Genomic DNA, 20,736 nt, shown 5'->3' on the forward strand with positions numbered 1-20,736 from the left:
TTTTAAATTGTGATCTAAAAGGCTAAACTGATCGTGGATCAGCACTCTTAGTTAGGGACTTCAGTTGAGTATGGCGCTCAAGACCAAAAATGAAAAAGTAGACTAAAAACATTCCAATCCCCATTAAAATGCAACAGCTATTTAGGGTATTGGTTGAATGGCTTGCTGTAGGACCATGAGGAGCATCGCTCTGAGGGAAGCTGTCAGCCTGCCTGCCTTTCTCTCACTTTAAGAAAGCAGAGAGCAGAGACAGTGCCAGGCAGTTTGCTTTGCAGGTCAGCCATTTAGGCAGTTCGCAGATTACTTTGAATTTGATATCTGGATTTGAACTCTGCCTTGTAAGCCTCACACCTAGCATCCAATAGACTAAAGGAAGATAAGCTTCCCCTAAAGTAAATGTAATTAAATGTGTCAAAATGTACTATATGATTACTTGTGCCTATGCATAAATAAATACAATCATTCAAAATACTACACCAGAGAACATGATTTGGCAGAGAGGAGCATTAGCTTCTTTAAAAAAAAATGAGCAGTGGATTGTTTTAAGCATGCAATTTGAGACATTCTTGCGGAAAATAACCAACCCAGTAGTGTAAGGTACTTAAAAATAGTTTAAAGTACCACTTAAGTCGTTTTTTGGGGGTATCTGTATTTTACTTTACTATTTATATTTTTGACAACTTTTACTTTTACTTCACTACATTCCTAAGCAAAATAGTGTACTTTTTAATCCATACATTTTCCCTGTCACCCAAAAGTACTCGTTACATTTGAATGCTTAGCAGGACAGGAAAATGGTCCAATTCACACACTTATCAAGAGAACATCCCTGGTCATCCATACTGATCTGATGTCTGTGTTGCCCCTGGCTATCCATAAGTAAGTAATATATATATTGTGCCTTGAGGTATGCTTAATATAAGGAATTTGAAATTAATAATACTTCTACTTCTTCTTTTGATACTTAATTATATTTGAGTGATTACATGTACTTTTGATACTTAAGTATATTTAAAAACGAATACCTTTAGATTTATACTCAAGTAGTATTTTACTGAGTGACTTTCACTTGAGTCATTTCTATTAAGGTATCTTTACTTTTACTTAAGTGTGACAATTTGGTCGTTTTTCCACTACTGAGCCCAACAAGTAGCTAATTATTGCGTTGCAGTGGTCAGTGAAAAGCAGTTAAATACTGTAGGTCTAGGTCTATCGCAATATTTCAAAATACAATCGTAGGAAAAACAGTTTAGAAAGCAAATGGCTATTGATAAAAAAAGAAGACAAAGAAAATACTCTAATCTGTTTCTAGTTATCAGAATTCTTAACTCCCAATTGAGAAAACAGAGGAGTCCAGCCGCCATATCTCGGTGAATGTAAACATATTCACGGTATTCATCATCACTATCTTCCTCAGTTGTTTTAGGAAACGACTCCGACAGGAAGTCGTGTCCTGTCGTCAATGCTTCGGTCGTGGGACTATATAGTTGGATGCAGTTTTAATGGCAACCGTAGAGTGTCAGGAGAGCTCATTTGGCTCCGAGCCATAAAATGGGCTAGGCCTGCATGAAAGGCCCTGTTCACAAGGCTACTCCCAAAGTTACATTATTGTGGCACCTTCCAACGTTAAAGTCCTTATTAGTAGGCATTTTTTTTCTTCTTTAGGCTACAATACCTTGACAGGTCATAAACTAGGACTAAAAGGATTAAATGTCTGCAGCTATTCTAAGCAATCACTTATTTCAAACATCAATGTCAGTTTTGGTTTCAGTGTGTCGCAAGACATGTCTTTTCAGGGTGCTTCAGAAAATCTGAAGTGTCCATTTGATGTTTAATTTTTCTTTATAATTTGTTTTAATTACCTTTCAAATTACAATACAATAACAAACAAAAAAACATAGGACATCACTACACATGTACATATTTCTCCAAAGAAACATAAAATAACATTAAAATAAACAAAATAAACAAAAACAATAAAAATTTTAAAGTTTCAAATGTTAAAGTACCTCAAATAATATAAAATCAGGTCAGGGGTTGCAGTTGTATAAAACTACGAAAGAGTTGTAAGACTACACAGTTATTTTTTTGTTATTGACTAATTCTAGAGATTATATATATATATATATATATATATATATATATATATATATATATATATATATATATATATATATATATATATATATATTTGAAATATATTGCATTTGGGGACAGATTAAAAATATTTGTTTTTGTGTATGTACATTTTACCAGAGAAATGAACGACTAATTCAGTAGTTTTGTTTTCATTTGAATAATAACATATTACATATACATGGGTCTTATTAATGGAAAAAATAAAGATTCATTCACAGTCATTTGCTGGCCATTTGATGTGTGCTATGAGGTGAGGCCAATAGAATACCTCACTTCCGTTCAGAACATCTGGTGCCAGGGATTTCCATTGGTGGCTAAAATATTATGTAGGGGACCCTTTACAGACTAAATACTCAATGCGCACGCTATTAAAAAAACATGCAAAATCAAGGCAAAGTGTCACAATGTTAGAGTAGGCGTAAACTTTGTCTATTGCAATGGCCATTTATATTATATTGGATTTATAGGCCTATTTCGGCCGTAGTTATGTTAGTCTTGGTTTTGTATAATTGCGGGCTATTCTCTGGGTGCTGAAATTTGTGAACTGCTTGTGATAAAAACACAATTTCATGTGACGTTGGAGCTCCAGTCCGCCCACACTAGTGACGCTCAACTCCATTTTAAATCACGGAGTTGAGTTTAGTCGGCTATCGTTATGTAGGCCTACAATACGACCTGATATTATTATTGTCTGCAGGCCTACAATATCATAATAGTGATAAGGAAATGAAAACCACACACTCACCAGAGCGGTCTCCTAATCCCAAGCATTCATTCGCTTTTGTATTGCTGTGTGAAATTGCCCACAAAGCCTGCCACGGTTCCCCTGAAATTGAAAATAACCTAATTTAAACCAACCACGATGACAATATGCATTGATCTATTGGTGAGGTTATAGGCCTACTGGTCATGTCCAGTCAATATAACACTATTAACGTCTTATTACACATGTATGTTACGATTGAGTTTTGGAGCATGTAGGGTTCATTTGCAACTATGCCTACAAAACTATTGCAAAACACAAAAGTATGACATTGCTTCATTTAAATTGTCTACGGCCTTAGTGTGATAAATAGAAGACGTGTATTGCTAATCAAGGTATATGACTACAAGTCGACAGATGTGATTACAAAGAAGCGCTGCACCATGGTGGGTGATACGCCTACACCAGGTTCACAGTATCTAATCGCCTGCATATGGGAAACATTATTAGGCTACGCCGGGCTGCATTGTGAAGGGGCTTCGTGTTGATAAATCCGACACTCCGCAAACCGCCATGTAACACCGACGAGGAAAGAGCCCGATGTTGTCTCCCTTTCCTCCGCTCTTATTTGGCTTCTATTCAAATTTGGGTCAGGGGTGAGAAAGCCCAACGTCACAAGCTTGCAACATGGCGTCCCGAAGGCTGTGAGATGAGCAAGAGGATGGTACATTGAGAACGATTCTACCGATGTAAAAAGGTATCTACGCGTTATTTATCTTATTCTCCGATGCGTGGGATAGCATGCTATTGCAGGTTTATTGTCGGTTGTGAACAGATTGATTGCGCAAAGGGGTGTGGATCGCAAATGATCTTCGCTGTGGTGGCTTTCTATCGCGTGCCAACAAAAAGGGCTTCGCTTATGGTGCTATACTGGCTCTACCAGCTTGGCAAGATGTCAGCTCCCTTTTTGTCTGCATGAACATCTTTGAAAACCCGCTGTCGATCACAGCATTAATTTTCTACCGTTTTTGGTTTTGTAGATACGATAACATTGTTTAAATGTATGTTATTTCGCAATGTTGGTTGCACCCGATGATAGCCTGACACTGTTTAATGCTTGGGTAAACTAGCTGGCAACCTGAAAGAAAGGAGGGATCTCAATGCAATTAGTTTAGCTTGCGCACTACGATTCTCCCTCATCTTTAAAAACATTTGTTATTTCGATTGTACATGCCATTTTATAGGCATTGGATTTCTCATGGGAATGCCTTTTTCATATTTGGACTTCGAGGCTATGTTGATCACAACACATTTTATGGATGCAATTATTTGATTAAGGTAGGCTTCAGTACACATTCATGGTCACGTTCATTTCCTAAATCGTACAATATCAAATTTGGTGGCAGATTTTTATTTTGACGAGCTTTTCTCATTCCTGTTTACATTGTACATTTTATGTAGGCCCATGCCTTACATGATGCTAAACACAGCATTGTTTACCTTATCTATCTTATAGCCCATTTATTGATACAACATTGCACTTTAATTGATGAACGAGAACACATATTACGTTTGCTCGCAGTGTTGTCTATATAAATAGGCTACACTAGTGAAGCTTTTATGATGATGTGACGGCTAAACAGCTGCATACATCGAGAAGCTTTGTGGCAGTCCGCGAATGTATATCTTTACATTGTAGCCAAGCAGGTTCCGTTGTTTTACCGTAGCCAGGCTTATGTTGCATAATGTGTAACCACCCTTTCAGTCAATTGAAAAAATGTTTTAAAAAAAAATAAGCAAACAAAACGGGTTGTTTACTTTTTAAATGTTGTTTAATCATAGCCAATGTATCTAGGCTATGCTACCAGTTCTTCTGAGATATTTTTGAGTTGTGTAGGCTAATACGTGTGCACCGTGAGCCCTGCCTACTCAGGTGACTTGTGTTGTTAAAGGGGCACGGAGATAATCAATAGCTGGAATGTCAGCTATTGCGTTCTGGTAGCTGTTTTCATTTTAAGCAAACTAAGATTTTGCCTGTCCCAGGTAGGCTATACATGGTGTATAGTTGCAACGAGGTATACATGATGTGGTCATGTAAAGCTGCATTTTCTGAACCAAAAAATACAATGTAGCTGATGATGCATCTATTCTACAGGCTTGCATGCTGATTCTTCATTGATAGTGAGTGGACAGGAAGTTAGGTCATCTCTCCAGAGTAACATAGGGTTATTACTGTGTAGTTATACAGAGGCCCATGAAGTGGCTTTGGTGGGTGGGTGTTGCGTGCACAAACTCCTTTTGACCGGCTACTGCTGCTAGTACTTTCTGTTTTAACATACCACACACACACACACACACACACACACACACACACACACACACACACACACACACACACACACACACACACACACACACACACACACACACACACACACACTCTCTCTCTCACACACACACACACACACACACACACACACACACACACACACACACACACACACACACACACACACACACACGCAGGCAGACAGACAGTGTGTTCTGTGTACATTGTGGTCATGGTTTACAGTGTGGGGGCTATAAGAAGGGGACTTAGGCTATATGTTCTGCTGACATGTTGGCCTGGGACTTATGGATTGTGCTTAGCTGGTGCGTGCAACACTGTATTTGTTCCTGCCTGGGTCGTGTGGTTTGTTCAGTGGCTAAACCTCCTCAGGGAAGGGTTGTTGTTTAAGGAGAGGAAACAGTCCTTGGAATGTTGTGCTGATAGCCTGCAGGGTGTGCAGTCTTTGAAGGCAGGTAAAGGGGAGAGGAATCTGTTAGTGGGACCATAAGAATCTTTACCCTAACATGCTTACTGTGGATATCGCAGCGCTGGTCATGCGGGTGCACGCGCACACACACACACACACACACACACACACACACACACACACACACACACACACACACACACACACACACACACACACACACACACACACACACACACACACACACGCACACATTAGTGTGTAGCGGATACACTGTAGGTATAACTTTGTCAATTGATTGCAACACTGCATGGATACACATCAGCTGTCCATTAAATACATCTCTACTACCTGAATTATTTCTGACAAACTTAAAGGAATACTACACAAAAAGTATATGTTATACAATTCCTAAGAATTGTGTATGTCAGCAGTCAAGTTTTCAAGATAGAGCAAAAACCACCTCAATTATGTGTTTTGTATCATGTGCTATTTACTGTTCTTTGCTTTGTAATAAGTGCTATAGGGCTGAATCTGGCATTATGGTTTTCAATCTGAGGGATGGCATTCTGCTGAAGACTGGATTCTGAAACATCAATGTTTTAACTAATTCAGACACACTGAGAAATCTGACTGCCGACAAGTACTTAGCACCTCTGCCCAGTGTCGGCAGTTCATTTTTGTTGTTCACAATGGTTTTACATCCGATTTGCTTCATTTAAATCAGAGATGTGCAACTGGCACAAAGTTGGAACCCAGACTGAGTTCCTAAAAAACTATTTTTTTAAAAGATGTAAAAAAGTGGCGATGCTAATCGTTTAACTAACTGGCACTGGTAGTATGGGCTATTGGAGAGTTAATTCAATTATTTCTTCATCTTGCTAGATAGCTAGCTTGGTAAAGCATTTAGTGTTGTGTGCATTGTGCTGCACTTAACACTCCAGTCGTTTCATATGAAGTGCGTGTGACTATCTGGCTCAGTTAACAAGTTAACATTAACTAGCTAGAAAACTAAAGAGCAGGTGCACATGATCAAAGTCAACCTAACAAACAAATCCTTCTTCATGAACAAAACTCCTTAGTGCCTTCAGAAAGTCCTCTTGACTTTTTCCAAATATTGTTGTGTTACAGCCTGAATTTAAATGTATTAAATTGAGATGTTGTGTCACTGGCATACACACAACATCCCACAATGCCAAAGTGGAATTATGTTTTTAGAAATATTTGACAAAATAATTAAAAATGAAATGTCTTGAGTCAATAAGTATTCAACCAATTTGTTATGGTAAGCCTAAATAAATTCAGGGGTAGAAATGAGCTTAACAGGTCACATAATAAGTTGCATAGACTCACTCTATGCAATGCAGGACACGCTAGATAATATCTAGTAATATCATCAACCATGTGTAGTTAACTAGTGTTTAACATGATTTTTTTAATGACTACCTCACCTCCTGTGCCCCACTTATACAATTATCTGTAAGGCCCCTCAGTCGAGTAGTGGATTTCAAACCACGAAGACCAGGGAGATTTTCCAATGCCTCACAAAGAAGGGAACCTATTGGTAGATACTAGAGGTCGATGATTATGATTTTTCAATACCGATACCGATTATTGGAGGACCAAAAAAGCCGATACCGATTAATCTGACAATTTTGTATTTATTTGTAATAATGACAATTACAACAATACTGAATTAACACTCATTTTAACTTAATATAATACATCAATCAAATCAATTTAGCCTCAAGTAAATAATGAAACATGTTCAATTTGGTTTAAATAATGCAAAAACATTTTGTATTTCATTAACCTTGACTATTGAATGTTCTTATAGGTACTTTAGTATTGCCAGGGTAACAGTATAGCTTCCGTTCCTCTCCTCGCTCCTCCCTGGACTCGAACCAGCAACACAATGACAATTAGCGCGCGCTAACTAGCTAGCCATTTCACTTCGGTTACACGAGCCTCATCTCGGGAGTTGATAGGCTTGAAGTAATAAACAGCGCAATGCTTGACGCACAACGAAGAGCTGCTGGCAAAACGCAAGAAAGTGCTGTTTGAATGAATGTTTACGCGCCTGCTTCTGCCTACCACCGCTCAGTCAGATACTTAGATACTTGTATGCTCAGTCAGATTATATGCAACGCAGGACACGCTAGATAATATCTAGTAATATCATCAACCATGTGTAGTTAACTAGTGATTATGATTGTTTTTTATAAGATAAGTTTAATGCTAGCTAGCAACTTACCTTGGCTTACTGCATTCGCGTAACAGGCAGTCTCCTTGTGGAGTGCAACGAGCTGACAAGGTGAAAATCTGTCGTTCTGCCCCTGAACAAGGCAGTTAACCCACCGTTCCGAGGCCGTCATTGAAAATAAGAATGTGTTCTTATATGTGAAAATCGGCCATTCCGATTAATCGGTCGACCTCAAGTAGATACCCCAGTATCTCTACCTGCACATTCATCTTCTGCACATCTACCATTCCAGTGTTTAATTGCTATATTGTAATTACTTTGCCACCATGGCCTATTTATTGCCTTAACTCCCGTATCATACCTCATTTGCACTCACTGTATATAGACTTTGTTTTATATTTCCTATTGTATTATTGACTGTGTTTTGTTTATTCCACGTGTAACTCTGTGTTGTTGTATGTGTCGAATTGCTATGCTTTATCTTGGCCTCGTTGCAGTTGCAAATGAGAACTTGTTCTCAACTAGCCTACCTGGTTAAATAAAGGTGAAATAAAGACAATTTAAAAAAGTAGATGGGTAAAATGAAAAAAGCAGACGTTGAATATTCCTTTGAGCATGGTGAAGTTATTCATTACACTTTGGATGGTGTATCAATACACACAGTAACTACAGAGATACAGGTGTCCTTCCTAACTCAGTTTCCGGAGAGGAAGGAAACCGCTCAGGGATTTCACCATGAGGCCAACGGTGACTTAAAACAGTTACAGATTTGAATGGCTGCGATAGGAGAAAACTGAGGATGGATCAACAACATTGTAGTTACTCCACAATACTAACCTAATTGACAGAGTGAAAAGAAGGAAGCCTGTACAGAATAGGCACGAAAGCAGGGTTTCCCAAACTCTGTCCTCGGGACCCCAAGGGGTGCAATTTTTTTGTTTTTGCCCTAGCACTACACAGCTAATTCAAATAATCAGCTAATCATCAAGCTTTGATTATTTGAATCAGCTGTGGAGTCCTAGGGCAAAAACCCCTTGGGGTCCCTGGGACAGAGTTTGGGAAAAACTGCACTAAGGTAATACTGCAAAAAATGTGGGAAAGCAATTAACTTTCTGTCCTGAATCCATTATGTTTGAATACAATACAATTATTGTCAAATCCAATAAAACACATTGCTGTGTACCACTCTCCATATTTTCAAGCATAGTGGTGGCTGCATCATGTTATGGGTATGTTTGTAATCGTTGAGGACTGGGGAGCTTTTCAGGATAAAAAATAAGGGGAATGGAGCTAAGCACAGGCATAATCCTAGAGTAAAATCTGTTTCAGTTTGCTAGGAGATGAATTCACCTTTCAGCAGGACAATAACCTAAAACACAACGCAAAATCTACACTGGAGTTGTTTACCAGGAAGACAGTGAATGTTCCTGATTGGCCGAGTTAGATGTCGGCGCATGCCTTTTTGAGGCATGAACATTTCTTCCAAACTGATTTTGGGGTCAATCAAGCAGTCACTACCCCCACATCTCAGATCTGGGTCACCCCTCTGTGTGTGTGAGTGTGAGGGAAAAATGGGAGGGGACATGCATATCCTTTATTTTCTTGCAGAACCACGTGGCACATCTGTCTGGGGTTTACGAATAAGCGGTGATGAAATGGATGGGGCTCTTTTCTTTGCCTGCTCCTCCCCGGGCAGGGCTCTGTTTGTGGTGGGCTTCTCTCTATTTGTGTTCATCGTGGCTGACCATATTGGAAACGGGGGCTTAATTGGAGGGGTGTCACCCGGACCAGCGCTTAGGCACTGTAAATGAAGGGATCCCCCCAGGAGTAAAACACTGAGGTCACTGCACCTGTTCACTAGTATTTATTCTACCAAATGCTATACAATTCCTATTAAGGATTTGGATTTTATAAAGGATTTTATAGCCCGTTTACAATAGCCCTCAAATCAAATCAGATTTTATTGGTCGCATACACATATTTAGCAGATGTTATTGTGGGTGTAGCGAAATGCTTGTGTTTCTAGCTCCAACAGTGCAGTAGTGTCTAATAATTCACAACAATACAAACAAATCTAAAAGTAAAAGAATGGAATTAAGAAATATATAAATATTAGGATGAGCAATGTCAAGAGTGGCATTGACTACAATACAGTTTAATACAGTATATACATATGAAATGAGTAAAACAGTATGTAAACATTATTAAAGTGACCAGTGTTCCATTATTAAAGTGACCAGGGGTTCTTCTGAACTGAGCTTCAAGGACAAGAAGGAAACTGCTCAGGGATGTCACCATGTGGCCATTGGTGATTTTTAAAACAACTACAGCGTTTAATGGCTGTGATAGGAGAAAACTGAGGATGGATCAACAACATTGTAGTGATTTCAGAAATAATGACCTAAATGAAAAGAACAACACAATGTGGAATAAGTCAAGGGGAATGGATGCTTTCTGACAGCACTGTATGTACAGTGCCGTGAAAAAGTATTTGCCCCCTTTCAAATTTAGCATATTCTAGAATAATAGTCAAGACATCCAAACTATACAATAACACATATGGAATCATGTAGTAACCAAATAAGTGTAAAACAAATCAAAATCTATTTTATATTTGAGATTCTTCAAATAGCCACCTTTTGCCCTGATGACATCTTTCTCTCAACCAGCTTCACCTTGAATGCTTTTCCAACAGGAGTTCCCACATAGGGTTGCATGTTTTGGGGAATATTCAGAAGTGGAAACTTTCTGTGGGAATTAACAGGAATATATGGGAATTTATGGAAATATATGCAAATTAATATTAATACCGTTTAAATACAGATGTTTTTTGCATTGGATATATTTACCATATCACATGGAGACAGAAACATAAACTTTTTACCTTATCTGTCACGCCTTGGTCATTGTATTTTGTGTTTTCGTTATATATTTGGTCAGGCCAGGGTGTGACAGGGGTTTATGTTATTGTATTTCGTATTGGGGTTTGTAGTATTTGGGATCGCGGCTGATTAGGGGTGTTGTATAGGCTTGGCTGCCTGAGGCGGTTCTCAATCAGCAGTCAGGTGATTCTCGTTGCCTCTGATTGGGAACCGTATTTTGTTAGCCTGAGTTTCGCTTTGTCTTTCGTGGGTGATTGTTCCTGTCTCTGTCTAGTTTCACCAGATAGGCTGTGTAGTTAGGTTTCACGTTCCGTTTGTTGTTTTCGTATTTGTATAGTTATTTCATGTATCGTCATTTTTCTCATTAAAATATCATGATTAACCACCGCGCATTTCGGTCCGACTCTCCTTCAACAAACGAAGAACGCCGTTACAGAATCACCCACCACACACGGACCGAGCAGCGTGTTAACAGGCAGCAGCGAAAGGAGGACGTTATGGACAGCAATGGCATGGAGTATACCAGAGAGAGTGCAGGAGCCCGCTTGGGATTCGCTAGAGCAGTGCGAGGAAGGCTATAGGCGAATGGAGTTGGAGAAACAGACACGGCGGCGCAGAGCGAAGCCCAAAAAGCAGCCCCAAAAATGGTTTTGGGGGGGGCTCAGAGGGAGAGTGGCTGAGTCAGGAGATAGACCTGAGCCAACTCTCCCTGTTTATCGTGAAGAGCCAAGGAGGAGACCAGAACCAGAGCCGGTGTTGGAGGTGAGCGAAACAGAGACTGTGAAGGAGTTAATGGGGAAATTGGAGGAGAGAGAAATGAGGGAGTTGCTGTGTTGGTGCTTTTTGCATGGAATTCGCCCGACGGAACGTGTTGGGGATTTGATGGCACATGGGTTAGCGCTCCATACTCGTCCTGAGGTGCGTGTTAGTCGGCTGGTGAAGTTGGTGCCAGCCTCACGCACCAGGCCTCCTGTGCACATCCCTAGCCTTGCACGTCCTGTGCCAACACTGCTCTCAAGATCTCCAGTACGCCTTCACGGTCTAGCCCATCCTGTGCCACCTCCACACTCCAGTCCTCCGGTAGCAGCTCCCAGCACCAGGCTTCCTGTGCGTGTCCTCGATCCAGTACCACCAGTTCCAGCACCACGCATCAGGCCTACAGTGCGCCTCGCCTCTCCTGCGCTGCCGGAGTCTCCCGCCTGTTTAGCGCAGCTAGAGCCTTTCTCCTCTCCTGCGCTGCCGGAGTCTCCCGCCTGTTCAGCGCAGCCAGCGCTTTTCTCCTCTCCTGCGCTGCTGGAGTCTCCCGCCTGTTTAGCGCCTTTCTCCTCTACAGCGCTGCCGGAGTCTCCCGCCTGTTTAGCGCAGACAGAGCTGCCAGCCTGCAGGGAGCAGCTCAGAGCTGTCAGTCTGCATGGAGCAGCCAGAGATGTCAGTCTGCATGGAGCAGCCAGAGATGTCAGTCTGCATGGAGCAGCCAGAGCTGTCAGTCTGCATGGAGCAGCCAGAGCTGCCAGTCTGCAAGGAGCTGTCAGTCTGCATGGAGCAGCCTGAGCTGTCAGTCTGCATGGAGCAGCCAGAGCTGTCAGTCTACATGAAGCAGCCCGAGCTGCCAGTCTGCATGAAGCAGCCAGTCTACATGGAGCAGCCAGAGCTGTCAGTCTGCATGGAGCAGCCAGAGATGTCAGTCTGCATGGAGCAGCCAGAGCTGTCAGTCTACATGAAGCAGCCCGAGCTGCCAGTCTGCATGAAGCAGCCAGTCTACATGGAGCAGCCAGAGATGTCAGTCTGCATGAAGCAGCCAGAGCTGTCAGTCTGCATAGAGCAGCCAGAGCTGCCAGTCTGCAAGGAGCTGCCAGTCTACATGGAGCAGCCAGAGATGTCAGTCTGCACGGAGCTGTCAGTCTGCACGGAGCTGTCAGTCTGCACGGAGCTGTCAGTCTGCAAGGAGCTGTCAGTCTGCAAGGAGCTGTCAGTCTGCACGGAGCTGTCAGTCTGCAAGGAGCTGTCAGTCTGCAAGGAGCTGTCAGTCTGTAAGAAGCTGCCAGTCTGCAAGGGGCTGCCAGTCAGCACGGAGCCGCCAGAGCTGTCAGTCTGTAAGAAGCCGCCAGAGCTGTCAGCCTATATGGAGCAGCCAGTGCCGCCAGTCTGCCCAGCTCCGCCAGTGCCCCCAGTCTGCCCAGCGTCGCCAGTCTGCCCAGCATCGCCAGTCTGCCCAGCACCGCCAGTCTGCCCAGCGTCGCCAGTCTGCCCAGCGCCGCCAGTCTGCCCAGCATCGCCAGTCTGCCCAGCGCCGCCAGTCTGCCCAGCGCCGCCAGATCTGCCATTCAGCCAGACTCTTCCAGATCTGCCAGTCAACCAGACTCTTCCAGATCTGCCAGTCAACCAGACTCTTCCAGATCTGCCAGTCAACCAGACTCTTCCAGATCTGCCAGTCAACCAGATTCTTCCAGATCTGGCAGTCAACCAGACTCTTCCAGATCTGCCAGTCAACCAGACTCTTCCAGATCTGCCAGTCAACCAGACTCTTCCAGATCTGCCAGTAAACCAGAATTGAGGTGCGTCCGGGAGTCCACACCTTGGGGGGGGGGGGGGGGGGGGGGGTTCTGTCACGTTTTGTTTTCATTATATATTTGGTCAGGCCAGGGTGTGACAGGGGTTTATGTTATTGTATTTCGTATTGGGGTTTGTAGTATTTGGGATCGCGGCTGATTAGGGGTGTTGTATAGGCTTGGCTGCCTGAGGCGGTTCTCAATCAGCAGTCAGGTGATTCTCGTTGCCTCTGATTGGGAACCGTATTTAGGTAGCCTGAGTTTCGCTTTGTCTTTCGTGGGTGATTGTTCCTGTCTCTGTGTAGTTTCACCAGATAGGCTGTAGTTAGGTTTCACGTTCCGTTTGTTGTTTTCGTATTTGTATAGTTATTTCATGTATCGTCATTTTTCTCATTAAAATATCATGATTAACCACCACGCTGCATTTCGGTCCGACTCTCCTTCAACAAACGAAGAACGCCGTTACATTATCATAAGTAGACATAATTGCAAATGATTAAATCCTTCCAAGAGAGAAAAATTGTAGTAACGAATGTAACTTTAATTAAATGAGTTGACGCTTCACACGGGATGATTTCACTGAACATCAAAAGAAAATAAATATTAAATGATCCCCAATGATCCATCGCATCTCCCAAAAACTTTTTCAACATACATCTGTAAAATGATTGTCTAGAAACTAAAGCTTTGGTTGTCTTACTCTCAGGCTTCAATGTCTTCTCCCTGGACCTCCTCAATGTCCACCTCTTGAACATCAGACTCTGAGGCCTCATCTTCACTCTCACTTTCCAACCTTGTTGAGGATGGCTTGTTGTTAGACTCAAAAAGCATCAAATTTGCACGGATGTCCACCAATTTTTCAACTCTTGTATTGGTTAGCCTGTTGAGTGGTTTGGTGTGTGTTCCCAAACAAGGACCAGTTGTGCTCTGAGGCAGCTGATATTGGTGAGATTTGGAGGATGATGGAGGCAACAGAGAAAAGATCCTCAGATCCACAAAGTCCCTTCCAGATATGTTGGCACTACTGCCATCTCCATCCCAAAGCTCTTGCTTGGAAGTGTACTTCGCTAGACTGCCAAGAACCTTGCCCTCATCCAGGCCAAGGTGGCGAGACACAGTGGTGATGACACCATAGGCCTTGTTGATCTCTGCACCAGACAGGATGCTCTTGCCAGCATACTTGGAGTGACCAGTGTTCCATTATTAAAGTGACCAGGGGTTCTTCTGAACTGAGCTGAACTGAGGATGAGCGTGAGAATGCTCATACGCAGCGGCGTGTATGGGCTTCAGGCAGAAGTCTTCACACTTTTTGATGTATTTCAGAACTGCAGTTTCCTCTGCTTGGAGCAACAGTGAAGTGGGCAGAGCAGTACGGATTTGTTATCTTACATCTGCAAGCAGAGTCTGAACATCTGACAGGATGGCATTGTCTCCCTCAATCCATGCAATGGCTACTGCAATAGGTTTCAGGAGTTTCAGGTTGCTTACCACTCTCTCCCAAAATACATCATCCAGGAGGATCCTCTTGATTGGGGCTGTTCATATCGGCAGACTGTGATATGGACATTTCTTGGAGAGACTCCTTCCCCTCCAGGAGACTGTCAAACATGATGACAACTCCACCCCAACGGGTGTTGCTGGGCAACTTCAATGTGGTGCTCTTATTCTTCTCACCTTGCATGGTGAGGTAGATTGCTGCTATAACTTGATGGCCCTTCAAATACCTAACCATTTCTTTGGCTCTCTTGTAGAGTGTATCCATTGTTTTCAGTGCCATGATGTCCCCGAGGAGCAGATTCAATGCATGAGCAGCACAGCCAATGGGTGTGATGTGAGGGTAGTACTCCTCCACTTTAGACCAAGCAGCCTTCATGTTCGCAGCATTGTCTATCACCAGTGAAAATACCTTCTGTGGTCCAGGGTCATTGATGACTGCCTTCAGCTCATCTGCAGTGTAGAGACTGGTGTGTCTGTTGTCTCTTGTGTCTGTGCTCTTGTAGAATACTGGTTGAGGGATGGAGATGATGTAGTTAATTATTCCTTGCCCACGAACTTTCGACCACCCATCAGAGATGATTGCAATACAGTCTGCTTTCTCTATGATTTTCTTGACCTTCACTTGAACTCTGTTGAACTCTGCATCCAGCAAATTAGTAGATAAAGCAAGTCTGGTTGAAGGGGTATATGCTGGGCGAAGAACATTCAGAAATCTCTTCCAATTAGAGCTGGGCGATATATCAAAGTTTTACGATATCAAGTTTATGTTTTAAAATTCCTGTATCGCAGGAATGAAGGTTCTGTTATAGTGTTGTAACATTTTACAAATGCAGCGTCACACTGTCTCTTCTCTGTCAGCCCAATGTCAAATCATGTACCAATTGCATGCCAATACGTGCACAGAGGTTATCCACCAATCATAACCCTAGACAGCCTTTCACAAATTGTAACCACGGCAGAGAAGTGTAGCGGCGGTAAGAGTTTCACCAAAATGGAAAGAGGGAAAGCCAGCTCAAATCAAATTGTATTGGTCACATACACATGGTTAGCAGATGTTAATGCGAGTGTAGCGAAATGCTTGCAGCTCAGCCTCTCTTGAGGATGAAATCACAAACAAAGAGGGCAGCAATGTTTTTTCAGTAATATGGAAGTGGTTCGGGTTTAAGAGGTCTGATGTTCAGGAAATGAATGTCATGTGCAAGATGTGTCAAAAGACAATTGCTACAAAAAGCAGCAGCACAACCAACCTCTTCAATCACCTGCAACTGAAACACGCGGTGGAAAGAGAGGAATGCGTGAGATTACGCAATGCCGATTCCAGTCGCCCGATTCCCAAAATGTCTGCTAAAAGACTAACTACCATAGCCGCATCCTTTTCAAACGTAATCCCTTATGACAAGAAAAGTTTGAGGTGGAAGTAGATAACGGATGCAGTGACCTATTACATAGCGAAAGATATGGTCCCAATCTTTACAGTAGAAAAGCCAGGCTTTAAAGAGCTGCTAGGTACAGTTGACCACAAATATCAGCTGCCAAGCCACAAGTATTTAACGGAGGAAGCCCTGCCGCGATTATACACTGCTACCCACGAAACAGTCGCAGAGAAGCTGGCAAGTGTTTCTTATTTTTCCACCACAGCCAATCTATGGTTGAGCAGAACGGCAGAGCCAGACCTAAGTTTGACAGTCCACTACATAAAGGAAGACTGGGAATTGCAAATTGTCTGCCTCCAGACGTCTTACTTCCCCAATGATCATACGGGTGAAGTAATAGCCCAGGGTCTCAATGACTCTCTGGCATCGTGGAAGATGATCGATAACTGACAGCGGGAGCAACATGTTAAAAGCATTGCTCTTGAAAAACTGGACCTGCCTGCAGTGCTTTGGGCACAGCTTCACCTCGCCATTGGTAAGTGTGACATTGGATGAATAAAGTGCCTTCAAAAAAGTTATGTTCAGGCCAGCTGTTGGCTAATGTGTTAGTAGTTGTGTCATTCTGCCAATCCAATAGCAAATAACCACAGGCAGTTTTAGTTATAACAACAAATGAACTAAATTTATACATTTTCAATCAAAATATTCAACAGCTAGTGGTCAAAACATTCCTAAACAATAGAATAGACGTGTGGGTATGTGGTGTGCATTTGTGTTGCACAAATAGGCCTTGAGGCCTTGTATATTTTTTTATTTAATAAAGAAAATTGAATTTAGAATGATGTCGTAGCCTTTTTAAATTTGTTTAGAGTAAAACAAGAAATCGAGATATATATATCGTGAATTGTCCAAACCCCTAACAATACACATTCCAATACATTGCCTGAGGTGAACCTGAGGTGAATCGCCCCCCATCTAGCTTCAGAGTTCGTTCTGTTAGGTGACCTAAACTGGGATATGCTTAACACCCCGGCAGTCCTACAATCTAAGCTAGATGCCCTCAATCTCACACAAATCGTCAAGGAACCCACCAGGTACAACCCTAAATCTGTTAACATGGGCACCCTCATTGACATTATCCTGACCAACTTGCCCTCCAAATGCACCTCCTCTGTTTTCAATCAGGATCTCAGCGATCACTGCCTCCTTGCCTGTATCCGCTATTGGTCCGGGGTCAAACGACCACCCCTCATCACTGTCAAACGCTCCCTAAAACACTTCTGCGAGCAGGCCTTTCTGATCAACCTTGCTCTGGTATCCTGGAAGCATATTGACCTCATCCTGTCAGTCGAGGATGCCTGGTCATTCTTTAAAAGTAATTTGATGCAGAACTAAGAACAGATATAGCAATTGGTTCACTCCAGACCTGACTGCCCTTGACCAGCACAAAAACATCCTGTGGCGGACTGCAATAGCATCGAATTGTCCCCATGATATGCAACTGTTCAAGGAAGACAGGAACCAATACAGGCAGTCAGTCAGGAAAGCATTCGCATCCTGTAGCTCTAACTCCAAAAAGTTTTGGGACACTGTAAAGTCCATGGAGATCAAGAGCACCTCCTCCCAGCTGCCCACTGCACTGAGGCTAGGTAACACGGTCACCACTGATAAATCCATGATAATCTAAAATTTCAATAAGCATTTCTCAATGGCTGGCCATGCCTTCCTCCTGGCTACTCCAACCCCGGACAACAGCTCCGCCCAAAGACAGTACTGTGCAGCCGTCTTCATCGACCTGGCCAATGCTTTCGACTCTGTCAATCACCGTATTCTTATCGACAGACTCAATAGCCTTGGTTTTTCTAATGACTGCCTCGCCTGGTTCACCAACTACTTTGCAGACAGAGTTCAGTGTGTCAAATCGGAGGGCCTTTGTCCGGATCTCTGGCAGTCTCTATGGGGGTGCCACAGGGTTCAGTTCTCGGGCCGACTCTTTTCTCTGTATATATCAATGATGTCGCTCTTGCTGCGGGCGATTCCCTGATCCACCTCTACGCAGACACCATTCTGTATACTTCTGGCCCTTCCTTGGACTCATATTAAACATCTCCAATCAAAAATCAAACTTAGAATTGGCTTTCTATTTCGCAACAAAGCCTCCTTCACTCACGCCGCCAAACTTACCCTAGTAAAACTGACTATCCTACCGATCCTGGACTTCGGCGATGTCATCTACAAAATAGCTTCCAACACTCTACTCAGCAAACTGGATGCAGTCTATCACAGTGCCATCCGTTTTGTTACCAAATCACCTTATACCACCCACCACTGCGACCTGTATGCTCTAGTCGGCTGGTCCTCGCAACATATTCGTCGCCAGACCCACTGGCTCCAGGTCATCTATAAGTCTATGCCAGGTAAAGCTCCGCCTTATCTCAGTTCACTGGTCACGATAACAACACCCACCCGTACCACACGTTCCAGCAGGTATATCTTACTGATCATCCCCAAAGCCAACACCTCATGGCCACCTTTCCTTCCAGTTCTCTGCTGCCTGTGACTTGAACGAGTTGCAAAATTCACTGAAGTTGGAGACTTTTATTTCCCTCACCAATTTTAAACATCAACTGTCTGAGCAGGTAACTGATCACTGCAGCTGTACATAGTCCATCTGTAAATAGCCCACCCAATCTATCTACCTCATCCCAATACTGTTTTTATTTCATTTACTTTTATGCTCTTTTGCACACCAGTATCTCTACTTGCACATCTTCATCTGCTCATTTATCACTCCAGTGTTAATCTGCAAAATTGTAACTATTCGCTCCTATGGCCTATTTATTGCCTACCTCCTCATGCCTTTTGCACACACTGTATATGGACTTTCTTTTTTCTACTGTGTCATTGATTTGTTTATTGTGTTATTGGCTTGTTTATTGTTTACTCCATGTGTAACTCTGTGTTGTTGTCTGTGTCACACTGCTTTGCTTTATCTTGGCCAGGTCACAGTTGCAAATGAGAACTTGTTCTCAACTAGCCTGCCTGGTTAAATAAAGGTGAAATAACATTTAAAATAATAAAAAATATACAGTGCTTTTAGTTTTAGAAATATTTAAGGCAAACTTATTCCTTGCCACCCATTCTGAAACTAAATGCAGCTCTTTGTTGAGTGTTGCAGTCATTTCAGTCATTGTAGTTGCTGGCGTGTATAGTCATAGTGAAAAAAATAATTAAAGTAGTTTGCAATATCAGTGGGCTTTGTGATGAATGAGCCATCTGATTCAATGAATGAAGGAACCGAGTCTGCTTTTTTCCCCAAAAATGTCATTTAAGGTGCCCCATAGCTTTTTACTATTGTTCTTTATATATTTTATCTTTGTTTCATAGTGTAGTTTATTTTTATTTAGTTAAGTCACATGGTTTCTTAATTTGCGGTACGTTTGCCAATCAGTTGGACTCCCTCTCAACCATACCATTTTTCAATTCCTCATCAATCCAAGGGGATTTAACCTTTTTACAGTCGTTTTTACAATTCTTATTAGTAAATGGAATAAGTAGTTTCATAAATGTGTCAAGTGCAGCGTCCGTGTTTGTGAGCGTCTCATCTTTCCATAGAGGGGTTGTTCATAATAGTTTGTAGGCAAAACCGTTCTGACAAACTAGCTCTGTCACCTTTCACTGTAGATGCGGAAGGGCGACATAGGTTTATGCAGTGGATTGAGACACATCCAATGCAAAAAACTAAACAGACACAGTATCTGCTACAGTAGCTAAACCAGCATCTTTTTGTGGGGATTGTTGTATTATTATGCTAATTAGATTTCTGCTGGCGGCAGGTAGCCTAGTGGTTAGAGCGTTGGGCCAGGCTGACAAGGTAAGAATCTGTCGTTCTGCCCCTGAACAAGGCAGTTAACTCACTGTTCCACGGGAGGCCGTCATTGTAAATAATACTCTTTTCTTAACGGACTTGCCCAGTTAAATTAAAGGTAACATTTAAAATTGTAAAAATGGTGTAACTGCCTAGTTTTTCCCTCTGAATGCAACAGGAAAGAAAGCACGTGATGATGTAGCTTATTCAATTTGTTTTATTCGGTGGGTAATGAGCACATAACATAGCAGTAGTGTTAGTTGACTTGAAGGATTCTCTCACCCCTCACATTGTCTCCAGCAACATAAAACAGTCTGAGGAGAAAAGTCAAGGGGTGCAATACTGTCGACCAACCACAAGATGTCACCTAACACACATGAATGTAAATCCAGGTCAACATGAATTAAAACATAATTTCAATAGCTAGCTATGTAGCTATGAAATCCACCTTGGGGAACTCTGTTACACTGGGTCAAAAGACAGGAGCCCTCTACCAAATAAGTGGAGTAGAGAAATGTGATTAATGTAGCTTGGTAGCAACCGATATTGGCTGTGGAAATAAGGGCTCCTTTCTGCTGGTAGTGGCTTGCCTTGCCTACTCCTAGTTGTCTACGACACAGTTGCCTGATGAATGTTAGCCAAGGTGTTAGCTAGCTAGTTAACTTGTTAACTAGATAGCTAGTTAACTAGTTAGGTATCTAGCTAGCTGGCTGGGGTTATTCATTACTAGCTAGCTAGCTGGGGTTGTTAACTACTAGCTTACTAG

General features: G+C 42.4%; 1 protein-coding gene across 1 annotated transcript in view; it reads left to right on the forward strand.

Annotated features, from left to right (window-relative positions):
• Positions 1-3,419: 3,419 nt before the first annotated feature.
• LOC109876324 (hypermethylated in cancer 2 protein) overlaps positions 3,420-20,736 on the forward strand; it is a 34,000-nt gene continuing 16,683 nt past the window's right edge. Inside the window, exon 1 of the mRNA XM_020468757.2 lies at positions 3,420-3,599. The gene's annotated coding sequence lies outside the window, so the exon portion shown is untranslated. The remainder of the gene's footprint in view (positions 3,600-20,736) is intronic.

This window comes from Oncorhynchus kisutch, linkage group LG3 (assembly GCF_002021735.2).
Source record: "Oncorhynchus kisutch isolate 150728-3 linkage group LG3, Okis_V2, whole genome shotgun sequence".
Lineage (NCBI taxonomy): Eukaryota > Metazoa > Chordata > Actinopteri > Salmoniformes > Salmonidae > Oncorhynchus > Oncorhynchus kisutch.